The 19,892-nt window shown below is 49.5% G+C and overlaps 1 long non-coding RNA gene across 1 annotated transcript in view; it reads right to left on the reverse strand.

Moving 5' to 3' along the window:
- The window catches only part of LOC140726652 (uncharacterized), a 54,811-nt gene that overhangs the window by 10,151 nt on the left and 24,768 nt on the right, over nt 1-19,892 (reverse strand). The window contains exon 2 of the long non-coding RNA XR_012098690.1: nt 5,939-6,092. This is a non-coding gene — a long non-coding RNA (uncharacterized lncRNA). The remainder of the gene's footprint in view (nt 1-5,938; nt 6,093-19,892) is intronic.

Here is a 19,892-nt window from a genome sequence, read left to right on the forward strand (position 1 = left end):
TTCCTGCAAACACATAAAACATTTAAAACACAGGTGAGGGACAAGGAATATCTACAATCACGAGCCAAACAATTAGACCCACAACTAATCAGAAATGTGATTAGCCAAAACTAAATTCATACCTATCGAGGTCCAGAAAAAATCGATAAAGGCAGACAGTAGGGGATGATTGATGATGGGGAGGGGAGTAAGACCCACCTACAGAATACATGAAAAGAAACATATCCATGTTCCAGCCTTCAGACCTCTGGAAAAAAATCCTGTACTTATGTACCGCTCTTCACTCTTCTGAACGTTCTGCCTTTCACGCCTCTGAAAACAACTTTTATTTATATACCACCCTTCAGACCTCTGAATGTTCCAAACCACTTTATAGCCAAGGAAGTAGACAAAAATGAAAATTGTAAAAGCAAAAAATTCTGCAGATGCTGGAGGTCCAAAGCAACACACACAAAAATGCTGGAGGAACTCAGCAGGTCAAGCAACATCGATGGAAATGAATAAAGAGTCGACATTTCAGACCAAGACCCTTCTTCAGGACTGGAAAGGAAGGAAGAAGGTGTCAGAATGAAAAGGTGGGTGGAGGGGAAGGAGGATATTCTAGCTAGAAGGTGATAGGTGAAGCCAGGTGGGTTGGAGAGGAAGGAACCTGACAGGAGAGGAGAGCGATCCACGAGAAAGGGAAGAAGGAGGGGCACCAGGGGGAGGTGACGGGCAGGTGAGAAGAGGTAAGAGGCCAGGGTGGGGAATAGAAAATGAGGGTGGAGGAGGGAAAATTTGTTTTTAACTGGAAGGAGAGATCAATATTTTTGCCATCAGGTTGGAGGCTATCCAAATGGAATAATAGGTGTTGTTCCTTCAACCAGAAGGTGGCCTCAATGTGGCACAAGAGGAAGCCATGGACTGTCATGTCAGAACAGGAATGGGAATCAGAACTTAAATGTTTGGCCACTGGGAAGTTCCACTTCTGGAAAGTGCTGTGCACTCACAGATCATATAGAGTTTGACATACCTGTACCTGTACATTTCTTCACACAAAACATAACTCCAACCTTTATGTTATCTCATTCCTTTTGGATGTGGATGTGCTCTTTGTTTCGTTTGAGAACCTGTTTCTAGCTGTGCTCAGGCCACCAGCCAAGAAGGTAGGTACATATCTTAGTAATTCTCATTCTTGAATTTTTTTCCCTCTTGTATAAACACTTTTGTTTTCTAGGTCTTCTAAGTAGAAGTTTCCTACCGCGATGAAATCGTTTGGATCAAAATACATGATGGGGTATTTTTGAATGAAGGAGCGTATTTTTATGAATGAATGGAAATGTTTGCTGCTTCAGAATAAATAGAAAGGAAGATTATAAAATTACCATATGCCTTGCACACATGTACAGATGATTCTGCGTACCCCAATAGTAAACAAAACAGATGAATCAACAGAATATTTTAAGACTACTTTAGGGGAAGTGGTTAGGAAAGATTTCAGTGACAGATATGACTGCCAGCTGAAACTGGAACCACATTAGTCCAACCGGACACACTCTGTCTGTGTGGAGTTTGGAGTTATAATCATGAATATCCAGATCAAACAGGAATCAGCCAGCCAACCAGAGTTGTACAGAAATCTTAACTGATGAAAATCAAACAGGAAAGAGAAGAATCAGACAGCATGGCAGTTATAATGGAGTGTTCAGAATAAGATGTCATTTTGAATCAATGATAATAAAATAGAAAACAGTTGGCCAGGCAGCATCTGCAAAGGAAAAGCAAAGTTAACATTTCAAAATTACGATATCTTTTTCTAGACGAGCATGTATCTGAAATATATTTCTTTTTAAGCTGATGCAATTAGTTACATGTTGCCTGCATAGGAGGGCAAAGTTTAAAATTCAAAGTAAAAAAAAGCAGGTCAAACAAGCAATTACTGTAGAGCAAGTCTTCATATTTTGAATTGGGGGTACTGCAGATAATGGACACTGAGCTGAACTGAATATGCCTGGACTCTTCCGTGTTTGCATTTTATATTCTGTGTTTTTCACTTTTTTTTGTTGCCATTTGCACAACTTTTTTTTGCATGTGTGGGGGGGGAGGTGGGAATCGATGTTTTATCTTTGAACAGGTTCCATGTTTTCCTTGTGTAACATGCTGTAAGGTTTCACTGCTAATGTAATGTTTCTCTGTAGCAGCAATGTTTGGGTTATGACTGGAGATAATGGGGTTTGGAATGCTGGGGGGGGCTAGTCAATGAGAGAACTGTTATTCTTCCTTGTGAGCTGGAAGAGAGATTTTCACGGTCTTTTGCCAGGGAGAGATGAGGAGAGAAGATGCGAATGGAGAGAGCTGGTAGATCGCCGGATGGAGTGGACTTGGAGCGAGGGTCCGAAGGGCAGTGATGATCAGAGGAGGTCGATGGTGGGCAACCGGCTTATCAGTGAGCTCCAACATTGTGCAACAGACTGTTTCATGAGAATGGGCCCTTTTTCTTCTTTTTGTTTTCTTTACTAACCATATAGTCGAAGTAAGAATTATAAAGCTTAATCATTTAATTGCATATTTCATACTGTTTGTTATTTCGGGGTACTGATTTGTAACAGGGGACACATCGCGCAGCATCCACCCAAACGAGATTTCTTAAGTTTGGCCAGGCCAGGGACTATCACCCCCTATAATAAGCCACTAGCCAAAGCAAGAGTTAGACTTGTTTTGTGGCTGCCTGAGGGGAAGGCAGATCTCATGGTTGTATACTGCAAATGTAATCCGATAATAAATGTATTATGAATCCTTGAATCTTTAATTCTGTAAGTTCCCACGTCTGCTAAGCATTCCAAGTTTGCATTTTATCCTGCTAATTATCTCATCCACCAAAATTCTTTTATTTTTAAAAATTGAATGATTGCCATAAACCTTCAAAGAATTGTTCCGCCTAGAGTCTAGATGGTGCCCACTAATGAACCTGCAAGGTCTAGAATGACGCACAGTTACAATTCCGTGCAGACAGGTCGGTCCCTCTTTGGGTGCTGTACGTGGTGGTTTGCATGGTTTCTCTGTAATTGGGCAAGTGTGAGAGGCTGTGTTGCAAGAAATGAGGGATTGGGACAATAGGATTGTTCTCATTGAAGCTGGAATAGAGGCAATGAGAGAACTTCCCCTTTATATGCTGTGGTAGAAGATAAAACACAGAATATAGAGCATACATAGAACAGTACAGTACAGGAACAAGTTTTTCAGCCCACAAAGTCTGCGTCAGCCATGATGCCAATTTAAACTGCTCCCCTCAGCATACACTTGGTCTCTATCAGTCGATTCCCTGCAGGCTCGGGTGTCTTTCTAAATGCCTCTTAAATGATGTGTTGTATTTGATTCCACCACCTCCCCTGGCATCGCATCTCAGGTATCTACTACCACGCTATTCCTCTTTTGTACTGTTTATTTATGTGTTTTATTGTAACTTGAGGTAATCATATATGTTTTACTGCTGCCATAAAGCAACAAATTTCACGAATATGTCATTGATAATAAACCTGATTCTGATTCTGTTTAAGAACTTGCCCCGTGAATCTTCCTTTAAACTTTTCCCCCTCACCTTAAAACCGTGAATTCCAACTTTTGACATTTCCTGGGGAGGAAAAAAGATTCATGATGTCTATGCTGTCCATACCTCTTGTAACTTTATATGATTCTGTCAGGTCATGCCAAGCCTCCAACGCCAATCCAACGCTGACCAATCTCTCCCTGCAAGGGCCTTTACTAAAGCAGGTGGGCGGAAGTTATTGGGGAGTGTCTTGGTGGAGACTAGGAAGTGGTGGGAATAGTGTAGGGTCAGGATTGAATGTGGACGAAACAGGGAACAGAGGACTGAAGGGAGGATTCAGTCAGAGTTGCACAACATGAGGTGCGGTTGGTAAAGGAAGCAGAACAGTGGTCGGTAATTAAGACCAATTAGAAACCTGTTTGGAATTGAGGACAGGGATGGGGGTGGGTGGTGGGGGGGGGGGGAGAGGGAATTAGAGGTTGAAGGTGTTGCTCTACGAGGAAAGGATCAGTGGGCAAAGCCTATGGACAAAAGCCATGCAGGAGGGGTGAGTTGAGTAAATGATGTGAAATCCAACAGAAAGAGGACTTGTTTGGAAGTCAAAAACTGGCAGCAACCCCTCAGCAAGAGTCCATCTGCAAGCAGATCACTTTTGTACAACTGTTGGTAAACTTGTGGCCTGCTGTCTGACGAAAGTGTGCACACTGTCAAGCTCTCTCGGTATGCACAGCCTTTGCAAGGAGGATCAAGTTTCTTAAAGAGCTATAAATACTTCACCACATTTAGAATTTCCTGACCATGATCTCTCAGGAAATTGGTCATAGAAAAGCAATGAGAAAATCTTTTGTGCATGCACCTCTTCAGCTCATGCATTCAAAATGATGCTGTATTATTATTGAGACCAAGGCCGTTACAGAAGCTTATCCTGAAATATTGTTTAAGGGATTGCATTAGGGAATCAAGACAGGAAAATAGTCATCTTTTACAAGTCACTCCAATACTTTCCCACAACACACCACACACCATGCACCAGTGCCAGGGATAACAGTGTCTCATTGCCCAGAGCAGTCAGTGAATGGAATGGTTTCTGAAGCCTGTCAGTCAGACCTCAGCTGACGTTTCATCTTCAGGAGAGGGAGGGTGAAATAAAGGTAGGAAAACAAATAAACAAAATAGTAAAAGTAATCACGTAGTGACTGATGCACCATCAATAACTCTCGGAGACGGGAGACGAACAATAGGCTTTTATTAGCAGCAAAACGAAGCACAGCATCTTGGAGACTGAGGGGGGAGCAGTGCCTCCAATCGCCTTTATACAGGGGTCTGTGGGAGGAGCCACAGGAGCAGTCAGCAGAGGGGCGTGTCCAGACAGGTATACATAGTTTACCACAGTGACCTTATCTACTTCCTCCTGGCACACAGGGAACGTTTCCAATATGGATTTAATTATCACGCACCTCAATGTGTTAAATGCTGTTTGAATTTTGCAAGAGATTTTAGAGCTACCAATTACTTACATTCAGATATTGACAATTATTACTTTCTACAGTAAAATATTGGAACAGTATTTTAATTTTTTTCTGATTTAACTTGCCTTTGAATTACTTTTGATGTTTACAGTAATGACTATTTCAGGTGTGCACAGTCATACCCCTTGACCACAAACACTGTTGTGAAGTAATTTGTTCTTCTCCTGTTTACAAAGCAAATGAAGATTTTACCCTAACCTTCTTCAAAGGAAGAGGTAAATAAAATATATGTAACGAGCGTGATATTTTTGTTTCAAATGCCAACTGGTTGAACAGATGCAACATGTCTAATCAATCCAAACATCCAAAGTCTGTTTGTTAAAGTAACAGCATAAAGTGGCAAGGGTTAACATTAGAATTCCCCTGTCTCACATTGCAGTCGTAAATATTGATTTGCAGCGGTGATGCAATCAGGGGGTGAGATCATTTTGGTAAAAGTGTAGCAAGGAGACTCCACTCTATTTAGGAACTGGCAGAGCCTGCAGCCTAACATCATATTTGGTTTGCTTCCCCGTAATATGCTGCCAAAGGTAGTTTTGGAAATACCTTTCAAGTATTTGAAATTTGTTTATGCACTGCAGTGGGTGAAATCATAATCCACTTGATTGACTCCTATTTCTAGATAATAAACTAAACACCGTTTTGATTGTCCTCAGGAACAAAATTTCCTTCTCTAGTTTCAGTGAATCTGTAATTACATATGATATGAATCAAGTTGGGTTTAATATGGAATTCTTCTTTGCTAATTATAGAGTATCGTCTCAAAAATTCACCTGTATATTAGAGTTGCGAAGTTATCAAAAGAGCACTTGCATCGGGCTGTATGGTTAGAGGAAAAGCATTGTTATGTTGTTATGGGTGATACAGCAGGATCTTTGTTTACCTTTGCCCACTTTGAATTCAGTCTTGATTGTGAAATGTTCCACTGTCCTCTCTCTTGACTGTATAAGTTCAACGTGAAGTGCCTTTAATGATTTCAACTCAGTTCTTCGAAGATGTTGTCCACAACGCTGAACTGCCAATATTCCAGGAAAAGTCTGGCAACAAATTGGGAACATGAGTCGGGAGGGAGTACGTGCTGCTGACACTTGTGACTAACACAGAAATACTTACCATTCTCTAGCATTAGTTTCAAGAACCCCAAAGAAAGCACAGGTCTTGAAAAAATAATTTTAGTAGATAGATAAACTTTAAACTGGAATTATGTGCATCATTTTTTGTTGTTAAGGTGATCTCAAGGTAGACAACTTTCATTTCTTTATTTCCTAGTTAGCTATGGAGTCACAGAGTCATACAGCACAGAATCAGAAATTTTTGCCTAACTCACCCATGCTAATGCTAATCATTGTGCCTATCTATGCTATCCCATTTTCAAGCATTTGGCTCATACCCCCTATTACTTTCCTATCACTTTACTTGTCCAAATGCTCATTATGTGCTGTGATTGTACCCACCTCCTCTGTCACCTTGTTCCATATACCCACAATGCTCCATGTGAAAGTCTTGCCTCTCAGGTCTTTAAACATTCCCCCTCTCGTTTTAAATTTATGTCATCTAATTTTAGATCCTGCTACTGCTATCTCCTCAATGCCCTGCTGTATCCTTGGGCGACCATTCTTACTCTCTACAACTCCACTAACTGTTGTGTCACCAGCGAAGATACTTATCAGACCACAGACATTCTCAGTCAAGTCATTTAAAAATACAAAGTTCAAAGTACATTTATTATCAAAGTATGTGTACATTCAGTTATACTCTGGAATAACCTTGCGATATGCATTGCAAAAAGAATGGTGTACTGGAAAGAATGGAAGATTAAAGGTGTAAATACAGTGAGGGATCTCTATGAGAATGGGATTTTTATGTTGTATGTGGATTTGCAGAGGAAATATAACTTGGTCGATAAAGGGAACCTGGAAGTATTTACAAATAAGACATTGCATTAGTAACATATTCAAGAATGGTGGCCCACAAAGTAACCCTTTAATTGAATACTTTACATTGCCACAGGAAGTTCATCAGTGTTTTATAAAATGTTCAAGCACTCTGTAGGTGAACCGTGTAACAATCTCAAAGCAGTATGGCAGAAGGATCTTGGAAGTGATATTAAAGATAATGAGTGAGTGGTCAAATATTTTATAAAATGTGGGTAGACATATTAGGGAAGCGAGAGGGAAATTTATTCAGTATAAGATAGTACACAGATATTATTGGACACCAACTAGACTCTAGAAAATGGGGATTGTTGATAATCATTTATGCTGGAAATGTAAAAATGAGGTGGGCACATATTTTCACATGATTTGGGAGTGTTCCATGGTTCGTTCATTTTGGTGTAAAGTTCTTGATTTGTTGGGGAATTGGTCGGGTCCTACGCTGCCCTTGTGCCCACGGCTTTGTCTCCTGGGTGATAGGACAATGGTACCTAATGTAAACAGTGACAATTTTGCTATTTTAAAGGTGGGTCTCATCACAGCTGCAAGAATTATATTGCAAAACTGGAAAAAACCCAGATGTCCCACTGTGAGGGAATGGACTAAGGAAATGGTTAAGATTTCATCATATGAACACATGTTGGAAAGAATTAACAATGTGGGAAAAGTGCAAGATGTGTGGGATCAATTTTGGTTGTATGTTAATTTAAACTTAAATTAGAAGTTTTTTTGTTTTTTAGTTTTATATGTTTTGCTGACATGGGATGGCTGTGTAAATATGCTGTACTGTATCTGCTCTATGATATGCTGTGCTGCTTTGTAAAATAAGAATAAATAATAATAAAAATTTGAATTATAAAAAAAGTATGTGTACATTATACAACCTTGAGATTCATCTCCTTACAGGCAGCCACGAAACAAAGAAACCCGAAAAAAACCCTTTTAAAGAAGGCCGTACCTAGCATTTCCAATCCAGCCCGTACCCGACCTTTCCAATCCAGCCCGTACCCGGCATTTCCAATCCAGCCCGTACCCGACATTTCCAATTCAGCACGTACCCAACATTCACAATCCAGTCCCTACCCGACATTTCCAATCCAGTCCCTACCCGACATTTCCAATCCAGCCATAACCCGGCCTTTCCAATCCAGCCTGTACCCGACATTTCCAATCCAGCCCGTACCCGACATTTCCAATCCAGCCCGTACCCGACATTTACAATCCAGCCCATACCCGGACATTCCAATCCAGCCCCTACTCGGCCTTTCCAATCCAGCCCCTACCCGACATTTCCAATCCAGCCCCTACCCGACATTTCCAATCCAGCCCGTACCCGGCCTTTCCAATCCAGCCCGTACCCGACATTTCCAATCCAGCCCCTACCCGACATTTCCAATCCGGTCCCTACCCGACATTTCCAATCCAGCTCCTACCGGACATTTCCAATCCAGTCCCTACCCGGCATTTCCAATCCAGCCCGTACCCGGCATTTCCAATCCATCCCCTACCCGAAATTTCAAATCCAGCCCCTACCGGACATTTCCAATCCAGCCCCTACCCGACATTTCCAATCCAGTCCCTACCCGATATTTCCAATCCAGCCCCTACCCGACATTTCCAATCCAGCCCCTACCCGACATTTCCAATCCAGCCATAACCCGGCCTTTCCAATCCAGCCCGTACCCGACATTTCCAATCCAGCCCCTACCCGACATTTCCAATCCAGCCCGTACCCGACATTTCCAATCCAGCCCGTACCCGACATTTCCAATCCAGCACGTACCCGGCCATTCCAATCCAGCCCATACCCGGCCATTCCAATCCAGCCCGTACCCGACATTTCCAATCCAGCCCGTACCCGGCCTTTCCAATCCAGCCCCTACCCGACATTTCCAATCCAGCCCGTACCCGACATTTCCAATCCAGCCCGTACCCGGCATTTCCAATCCAGCCCCTACCCGACATTTCCAATCCAGTCCCTACCCGACATTTCCAATCCAGCCCGTACCCGGCCTTTCCAATCCAGCCCCAACCCGACATTTCCAATCCAGCCCATACCCGACATTTCCAAACCAGCCCGTACCCGACATTTCCAATCCAGCCCCTACACGACATTTCCAATCCAGCCCGTACCCGACATTTCCAATCCAGCCCCTACCTGACATTTCCAATCCAGTCCCTACCTGGCATTTCCAATCCAGCCCGTACCCGACATTTCCAATCCAGCCCCTACCCGACATTTCCAATCCAGCCCGTACCTAGCATTTCCAATCCAGCCCGTACCCGACCTTTCCAATCCAGCCCGTACCCGGCATTTCCAATCCAGCCCGTACCCGACATTTCCAATTCAGCACGTACCCAACATTCACAATCCAGTCCCTACCCGACATTTCCAATCCAGTCCCTACCCGACATTTCCAATCCAGCCATAACCCGGCCTTTCCAATCCAGCCTGTACCCGACATTTCCAATCCAGCCCGTACCCGACATTTCCAATCCAGCCCGTACCCGACATTTACAATCCAGCCCATACCCGGACATTCCAATCCAGCCCCTACTCGGCCTTTCCAATCCAGCCCCTACCCGACATTTCCAATCCAGCCCCTACCCGACATTTCCAATACAGCCCGTACCCGGCCTTTCCAATCCAGCCCGTACCCGACATTTCCAATCCAGCCCCTACCCGACATTTCCAATCCGGTCCCTACCCGACATTTCCAATCCAGCTCCTACCGGACATTTCCAATCCAGTCCCTACCCGGCATTTCCAATCCAGCCCGTACCCGGCATTTCCAATCCATCCCCTACCCGAAATTTCAAATCCAGCCCCTACCGGACATTTCCAATCCAGCCCCTACCCGACATTTCCAATCCAGTCCCTACCCGATATTTCCAATCCAGCCCCTACCCGACATTTCCAATCCAGCCCCTACCCGACATTTCCAATCCAGCCATAACCCGGCCTTTCCAATCCAGCCCGTACCCGACATTTCCAATCCAGCCCCTACCCGACATTTCCAATCCAGCCCGTACCCGACATTTCCAATCCAGCCCGTACCCGACATTTCCAATCCAGCACGTACCCGGCCATTCCAATCCAGCCCATACCCGGCCATTCCAATCCAGCCCGTACCCGACATTTCCAATCCAGCCCGTACCCGGCCTTTCCAATCCAGCCCCTACCCGACATTTCCAATCCAGCCCGTACCCGACATTTCCAATCCAGCCCGTACCCGGTATTTCCAATCCAGCCCCTACCCGACATTTCCAATCCAGTCCCTACCCGACATTTCCAATCCAGCCCGTACCCGGCCTTTCCAATCCAGCCCCTACCCGACATTTCCAATCCAGCCCATACCCAGCCTTTCCAATCCAGCCCCTACTCGACATTTCCAATCCAGCCCGTACCCGACATTTCCAATCCAGCCCCTACCCGACATTTCCAATCCAGCCCGTACCCGACATTTCCAATCCAGCCCGTACCCGACATTTCCAATCCAGCACGTACCCGGCCATTCCAATCCAGCCCGTACCCGGCCATTCCAATCCAGAACGTACCTGACCTTTCCAATCCAGCCCCTAGCCGGCCTTTCCAATCCAGCCCGTACCCGGCCATTCCAATCCAGCCCCTACCTGACCTTTCCAATCCAGCCCCTAGCCGGCCTTTCCAATCCAGCCCCTAGCCGGCCTTTCCAATCCAGCCCGTACCCGGCCATTCCAATCCAGCCCCTACCTGACCTTTCCAATCCAGCCCCTAGCCGGCCTTTCCAATCCAGCCCCTACCCAACATTTCCAATCCAGCCCGTACCCGGCATTTCCAATCCAGCCCGTACCCGACATTTCCAATCCAGTCCCTACCCGACATTTCCAATCCAGCCCGTACCAGGCCTTTCCAATCCAGTCCCTACCCGACATTTCCAATCCAGCCTGTACCCGGCCTTTCCAATCCAGCCCCTACCCGACATTTCCAATCCAGCCCGTACCCGACATTTCCAATCCAGCCCGTACCCGGCATTTCCAATCCAGCCCCTACCCGACATTTCCAATCCAGTCCCTACCCGACATTTCCAATCCAGCCCGTACCCGGCCTTTCCAATCCAGCCCCAACCCGACATTTCCAATCCAGCCCATACCCGACATTTCCAAACCAGCCCGTACCCGACATTTCCAATCCAGCCCCTACCCGACATTTCCAATCCAGCCCGTACCCGACATTTCCAATCCAGCCCCTACCTGACATTTCCAATCCAGTCCCTACCTGGCATTTCCAATCCAGCCCGTACCCGACATTTCCAATCCAGCCCCTACCCGACATTTCCAATCCAGCACGTACCCAACATTTACAATCCAGTCCCTACCCGACATTTCCAATCCGGTCCCTACCCGACATTTCCAATCCAGCTCCTACCGGACATTTCGAATCCAGTCCCTACCCGGCATTTCCAATCCAGCCCGTACCCAGCATTTCCAATCCAGCCCGTACCCGGCATTTCCAATCCAGCCCGTACCCGACATTTCCAATCCAGCCCCTACCCGACATTTCCAATCCAGCCCGTACCCGACATTTACAATCCAGCCCATACCCGGACATTCCAATCCAGCCTTTACTCGGCCTTTCCAATCCAGCCCCTACCCAACATTTCCAATCCAGCCCGTACCCGACATTTCCAATCCAGCCCGTACCCGGCATTTCCAATCCAGCCCATACCCGGCCATTCCAATCCAGCCCGTACCCGACATTTCAAATCCAGCCCGTACCCGGCCTTTCCAATCCAGCCCCTACACGACATTTCCAATCCAGCCCGTACCCGACATTTCCAATCCAGCCCGTACCCGGTATTTCCAATCCAGCCCCTACCCGACATTTCCAATCCAGTCCCTACCCGACATTTCCAATCCAGCCCGTACCCGGCCTTTCCAATCCAGCCCCTACCCGACATTTCCAATCCAGCCCAGACCCAGCCTTTCCAATCCAGCCCCTACCCGACATTTCCAATCCAGCCCGTACCCGACATTTCCAATCCAGCCCCTACCTGACATTTCCAATCCAGTCCCTACCCGGCATTTCCAATCCAGCCCGTACCCGACATTTCCGATCCAGCCCCTACCCGACATTTCCAATCCAGCACGTACCCAACATTTACAATCCAGTCCCTACCCGACATTTCCAATCCAGCCCCTACCCGACATTTCCAATCCAGCCATAATCCGGCCTTTCCAATCCAGCCTGTACCCGACATTTCCAATCCAGCCCATACCCGGACATTCCAATCCAGCCCCTACCCGGCCTTTCCAATCCAGCCCCTACCCGACATTTCCAATCCAGCCCCTACCCGACATTTCCAATCCAGCCGTACCCGCCATTTCCAATCCAGCCTGTACCCGGCCATTCCAATCCAGCCCGTACCCAACATTTCCAATCCAGCTCGTACCCGGCCTTTCCAATCCAGCCCGTACCCGACATTTCCAATCCGGCCCCTACCCGACATTTCCAATCCGGTCGCTACACGACATGTCCAATCCAGCCCCTACCGGACATTTCCAATCCAGTCCCTACCCGGCATTTCCAATCCAGCCCGTACCCGGCATTTCCAATCCAGCCCCTACCCGACATTTCCAATCCAGTCCCTACCCGACATTTCCAATCCAGCCCCTACCCGACATTTCCAATCCAGTCCCTACCCAACATTTCCAATCCAGCCAGTACCCGACATTTCCAATCCAGCCAGTACCCGACATTTCCAATCCAGCCCCTACCCGACATTTCCAATCCAGCCCGTACCCGGCCTTTCCAATCCAGCCCCTACCCGACATTTCCAATCCAGCCCATACCTGGCCTTTCCAATCCAGCCCCTACCCGACATTTCCAATCCAGCCCGTACCCGACATTTCCAATCCAGCCCCTACCCGACATTTCCAATCCAGTCCCTACCCGGCATTTCCAATCCAGCCCGTACCCGACATTTCCAATCCAGCCCCAACCCGACATTTCCAATTCAGCACGTACCCAACATTTACAATCCAGTCCCCACCCGACATTTCCAATCCAGTCCCTACCCGACATTTCCAATCCAGCCCATACCCGGACATTCCAATCCAGCCCCTACCCGGCCTTTCCAATCCAGCCCCTACCCGACATTTCCAATCCAGCCCCTACCCGACATTTCCAATCCAGCCCGTACCCGGCATTTCCAATCCAGCCTGTACCCGGCCATTCCAATCCAGCCCGTACCCAACATTTCCAATCCAGCTCGTACCCGGCCTTTCCAATCCAGCCCGTACCCGACATTTCCAATCCAGCCCCTACCCGACATTTCCAATCCGGTCCCTACCCGACATTTCCAATCCAGCCCCTACCGGACATTTCCAATCCAGTCCCTACCCGGCCTTTCCAATCCAGCCCCTACCCAACATTTCCAATCCAGCCCGTACCAGGCATTTCCAATCCAGCCCGTACCCGACATTTCCAATCCAGCCCCTACCCGACATTTCCAATCCAGTCCCTACCCGACATTTCCAATCCAGCCCGTACCCGGCCTTTCCAATCCAGCCCGTACCCGACATTTCCAATCCAGCCTGTACCCGGCATTTCCAATCCAGTCCCTACCCGACATTTCCAATCCAGCCCCTACCCGACATTTCCAATCCTGCCCATACCCAGCCTTTCCAATCCAGCCCCTACCCGACATTTCCAATCCAGCCCGTACCCAACATTTCCAATCCAGCCCCTACCCGACATTTCCAATCCAGCCCGTACCCGACATTTCCAATCCAGCCCGTACCCGGCATTTCCAATCCAGCCCGTACCCGGCCTTTCCAATCCAGCCCCTACCCGACATTTCCAATCCTGCCCATACCCAGCCTTTCCAATCCAGCCCCTACCCGACATTTCCAATCCAGCCCGTACCCAACATTTCCAATCCAGCCTGTACCCAGCCTTTCCAATACGGTCCCTACCCGACATTTCCAATCCTGCCCATACCCAGCCTTTCCAATCCAGCCCCTACCCGACATTTCCAATCCAGCCCGTACCCAACATTTCCAATCCAGCCCCTACCCGACATTTCCAATCCAGCCCGTACCCGACATTTCCAATGCAGCCCGTACCCGGCATTTCCAATCCAGCCCGTACCCGGCCTTTCCAATCCAGCCCCTACCCGACATTTCCAATCCTGCCCATACCCAGCCTTTCCAATCCAGCCCCTACCCGACATTTCCAATCCAGCCCGTACCCAACATTTCCAATCCAGCCCCTACCCGACATTTCCAATCCAGCCCGTACCCGACATTTCCAATCCAGCCCGTACCCGGCATTTCCAATCCAGCCCGTACCCGGCATTTCCAATCCCGCCCATACCCGGCCTTTCCAATCCAGCCCCTACCTGATATTTCTAATCCAGCCCGTACCCGACATTTCCAATCCAGCCCCTACCCGACATTTCCAATCCAGTCCCTACCCGACATTTCCAATCCAGCCATAACCCGGCCCTTCCAATCCAGCCTGTACCCGACATTTCCAATCCAGCCTATACCCGGACATTCCAATCTGGTCCCTACCCGACATTTCCAATCCAGCCCCTACCGGACATTTCCAATCCAGTCCCTACCCGGCTTTTCCAATCCAGCCCGTACCCGACATTTCCATTCCAGTCCCTACCCGACATTTCCAATCCAGCCCCTACCCGACATTTCCAATCCAGCCCGTACCCGACATTTCCAATCCAGCCCCTACCCGACATTTCCAATCCAGCCCCTACCCGACATTTCCAATCCAGTCCCTACCCGACATTTCCAATCCAGCCCCTACCCGACATTTCCAATCCAGTCCCTACCCGACATTTCCAATCCAGCCCGTACCCGACATTTCCAATCCAGCCCGTACCCGGCATTTCCAATGCAGCCCGTACCCGACATTTCCAATCCAGCCCGTACCCGGCATTTCCAATCCAGCCCGTACCCGGCCATTCCAATCCAGCCCCTACCCGGCCTTTCCAATCCAGCCCCTACCTGATATTTCTAATCCAGCCCGTACCCGACATTTCCAATCCAGCCTGTACCCGGCATTTCCAATCCAGCCTGTACCCGGCCATTCCAATCCAGCCCGTACCCAACATTTCCAATCCAGCTCGTACCCGGCCTTTCCAATCCAGCCCGTACCCGACATTTCCAATCCATCCCCTACCCGACATTTCCAATCCGGTCCCTACCCGACATTTCCAATCCAGCCCCTACCGGACATTTCCAATCCAGTCCCTACCCGGCCTTTCCAAACCAGCCCCTACCCAACATTTCCAATCCAGCCCGTACCAGGCATTTCCAATCCAGCCCGTACCCGACATTTCCAATCCAGCCCCTACCCGACATTTCCAATCCAGTCCCTACCCGACATTTCCAATCCAGCCCGTACCCGGCCTTTACAATCCAGCCCCTACCCGACATTTCCAATCCAGCCCGTACCCGACATTTCCAATCCAGCCCGTACCCGGCATTTCCAATCCAGCCCCTACTCGACATTTCCAATCCAGTCCCTACCCGACATTTCCAATCCAGCCCGTACCCGGCCTTTCCAATCCAGCCCCTACCCGACATTTCCAATCCAGCCCCTACCCGACATTTCCAATCCAGCCCCTACCCGACATTTCCAATCCAGCCCGTACCCGGCCTTTCCAATCCAGCCCCTACCCGACATTTCCAATCCAGCCCGTACCCAACATTTCCAATCCAGCCCCTACCCGTCATTTCCAATCCAGCCCGTACCCGGCATTTCCAATCCAGCCCGTACCCGGCATTTCCAATCCAGCCCCTACCCGACATTTCCAATCCAGTCCCTACCCAACATTTCCAATCCAGCCATAACCCGGCCTTTCCAATCCAGCCTGTACCCGACATTTCCAATCCAGCCCATACCCGGACATTCCAATCTGGTCCCTACCCGACATTTCCAATCCAGCCCCTACCGGACATTTCCAATCCAGTCCCTACCCGACATTTCCAATCCGGTCCCTACCCGACATGTCAAATCCAGCCCCTACCGGACATTTCCAATCCAGTCCCTACCCGGCATTTCCAATCCAGCCCGTACCCGACATTTCCAATCCAGCCCCAACCCGACATTTCCAATTCAGCATGTACCCAACATTTACAATCCAGTCCCCACCTGACATTTCCAATCCAGTCCCTACCCGACATTTCCAATCCAGCCAGAACCCGGCCTTTCCAATCCAGCCTGTACCCGACATTTCCAATCCAGCCCATACCCGGACATTCCAATCCAGCCCCTACCGGACATTTCCAATCCAGCCCCTACCCGACATTTCCAATCCAGTCCCTACCCGGCATTTCCAATCCAGCCCGTACCCGACATTTCCAATCCAGCCCCAACCCGACATTTCCAATCCAGCCCGTACCCGGCATTTCCAATCCAGCCCGTACCCGACATTTCCAATCCAGCCCCAACCCGACATTTCCAATCCAGCCCGTACCCGACATTTCCAATCCAGTCCCTACCCGACATTTCCAATCCAGCCATAACCCGGCCTTTCCAATCCAGCCTGTACCCGACATTTCCAATCCAGCCCATACCCGGACATTCCAATCCAGCCCCTACCCGGCCTTTCCAATCCAGCCCCTACCCGACATTTCCAATCCAGCCCCTACCCGACATTTCCAATCCAGCCCGTACCCGGCATTTCCAATCCAGCCTGTACCCGGCCATTCCAATCCAGCCCGTACCCAACATTTCCAATCCAGCTCGTACCCGGCCTTTCCAATCCAGCCCGTACCCGACATTTCCAATCCAGCCGCTACCCGACATTTCCAATCCGGTCCCTACCCGACATTTCCAATCCAGCCCCTACCGGACATTTCCAATCCAGTCCCTACCCGGCCTTTCCAATCCAGCCCCAACCCAACATTTCAAATCCAGCCCGTACCAGGCATTTCCAATCCAGCCCGTACCCGACATTTCCAATCCAGCCCCTACCCGACATTTCCAATCCAGTCCCTACCCGACATTTCCAATCCAGCCCGTACCCGGCCTTTACAATCCAGCCCCTACCCGACATTTCCAATCCAGCCCGTACCCGGCCTTTCCAATCCAGCCCCTACCCGACATTTCCAATCCAGCCCGTACCCGACATTTCCAATCCAGCCCCTACCCGACATTTCCAATCCAGTCCCTACCCGACATTTCCAATCCAGCCCGTACCCGGCCTTTCCAATCCAGCCCCTACCCGACATTTCCAATCCAGCCCGTACCCGACATTTCCAATCCAGCCCGTACCCGACATTTCCAATCCAGCCCCTACCCGACATTTCCAATCCAGCCCGTACCCGGCATTTCCAATCCAGCCCGTACCCGGCATTTCCAATCCCGCCCATACCCGGCCTTTCCAATCCAGCCGCTACCTGATATTTCTAATCCAGCCCATACCCGACATTTCCAATCCAGCCATAACCCGGCCTTTCCAATCCAGCCTGTATCCGACATTTCCAATCCAGCCCCTACCCGACATTTCCAATCCGGTCCCTACCCGACATTTCCAATCCAGCCCCTACCGGACATTTCCAATCCAGTCCCTACCCGGCCTTTCCAATCCAGCCCCTACCCAACATTTCCAATCCAGCCCGTACCAGGCATTTCCAATCCAGCCCGTACCCGACATTTCCAATCCAGCCCCTACCCGACATTTCCAATCCAGTCCCTACCCGACATTTCCAATCCAGCCCGTACCCGGCCTTTCCAATCCAGCCCGTACCCGACATTTCCAATCCAGCCTGTACCCGGCATTTCCAATCCAGTCCCTACCCAACATTTTCAATCCAGCCCGTACCCGGCCTTTCCAATCCAGCCCCTACCCGACATTTCCAATCCTGCCCATACCCAGCCTTTCCAATCCAGCCCCTACCCGACATTTCCAATCCAGCCCGTACCCAACATTTCCAATCCAGCCCCTACCCGACATTTCCAATCCAGCCCGTACCCGACATTTCCAATCCAGCCCGTACCCGGCATTTCCAATCCAGCCCGTACCCGGCATTTCCAATCCCGCCCATACCCGGCCTTTCCAATCCAGCCCCTACCTGATATTTCTAATCCAGCCCGTACCCGACATTTCCAATCCAGCCCCTACCCGACATTTCCAATCCAGTCCCTACCCGACATTTCCAATCCAGCCATAACCAGGCCCTTCCAATCCAGCCTGTACCCGACATTTCCAATCCAGCCCATACTCGGACATTCCAATCTGGTCCCTACCCGACATTTCCAATCCAGCCCCTACCGGACATTTCCAATCCACTCCCTACCCGGCATTTCCAATCCAGCCCGTACCCGACATTTCCAATCCAGTCCCTACCCGACATTTCCAATCCAGCCCCTACCCGACATTTCCAATCCAGCCCGTACCCGACATTTCCAATCCAGCCCCTACCCGACATTTCCAATCCAGTCCCTACCCGACATTTCCAATCCAGCCCCTTCCCGACATTTCCAATCCAGTCCCTACCCGACATTTCCAATCCAGCCCGTACCAGACATTTCCAATCCAGCCCGTACCCGGCATTTCCAATCCAGCCCGTACCCGACATTTCCAATCCAGCCCGTACCCGGCATTTCCAATCCAGCCCGTACCCGACATTTCCAATCCATCCCCTACCCGACATTTACAATCCAGCCCGTACCCGGCCATTCCAATCCAGCCCCTACCCGGCCTTTCCAATCCAGCCCCTACCTGATATTTCTAATCCAGCCCGTACCCGACATTTCCAATCCAGCCTGTACCCGGCATTTCCAATCCAGCCTGTACCCGGCCATTCCAATCCAGCCCGTACCCAACATTTCCAATCCAGCTCGTACCCGGCCTTTCCAATCCAGCCCGTACCCGACATTTCCAATCCAGCCCCTACCCGACATTTCCAATCCGGTCCCTACCCGACATTTCCAATCCAGCCCCTACCGGACATTTCCAATCCAGTCCCTACCCGGCCTTTCCAATCCAGCCCCTACCCAACATTTCCAATCCAGCCCGTACCAGGCATTTCCAATCCAGCCCGTACCCGACATTTCCAATCCAGCCCCTACCCGACATTTCCAATCCAGTCCCTACCCGACATTTCCAATCCAGCCCGTACCCGGCCTTTACAATCCAGCCCCTACCCGACATTTCCAATCCAGCCCGTACCCGACATTTCCAATCCAGCCCGTACCCGGCATTTCCAATCCAGCCCCTACCCGACATTTCCAATCCAGTCCCTACCCGACATTTCCAATCCAGCCCGTACCCGGCCTTTCCAATCCAGCCCCTACCCGACATTTCCAATCCAGCCCCTACCCGACATTTCCAATCCAGCCCGTACCCGACATTTCCAATCCAGCCCCTACCCGACATTTCCAATCCAGCCCGTACCCGGCCTTTCCAATCCAGCCCCTACCCGACATTTCCAATCCAGCCCGTACCCAACATTTCCAATCCAGCCCCTACCCGTCATTTCCAATCCAGCCCGTTCCCGGCATTTCCAATCCAGCCCGTACCCGGCATTTCCAATCCAGCCCCTACCCGACATTTCCAATCCAGTCCCTACCCAACATTTCCAATCCAGCCATAACCCGGCCTTTCCAATCCAGCCTGTACCCGACATTTCCAATCCAGCCCATACCCGGACATTCCAATCTGGTCCCTACCCGACATTTCCAATCCAGCCCCTACCGGACATTTCCAATCCAGTCCCTACCCGACATTTCCAATCCGGTCCCTACCCGACATGTCAAATCCAGCCCCTACCGGACATTTCCAATCCAGTCCCTACCCGGCATTTCCAATCCAGCCCGTACCCGACATTTCCAATCCAGCCCCAACCCGACATTTCCAATTCAGCATGTACCCAACATTTACAATCCAGTCC

The sequence above is a fragment of the Hemitrygon akajei genome, chromosome 4, assembly GCF_048418815.1.
Source record: "Hemitrygon akajei chromosome 4, sHemAka1.3, whole genome shotgun sequence".
Taxonomy (NCBI): domain Eukaryota; kingdom Metazoa; phylum Chordata; class Chondrichthyes; order Myliobatiformes; family Dasyatidae; genus Hemitrygon; species Hemitrygon akajei.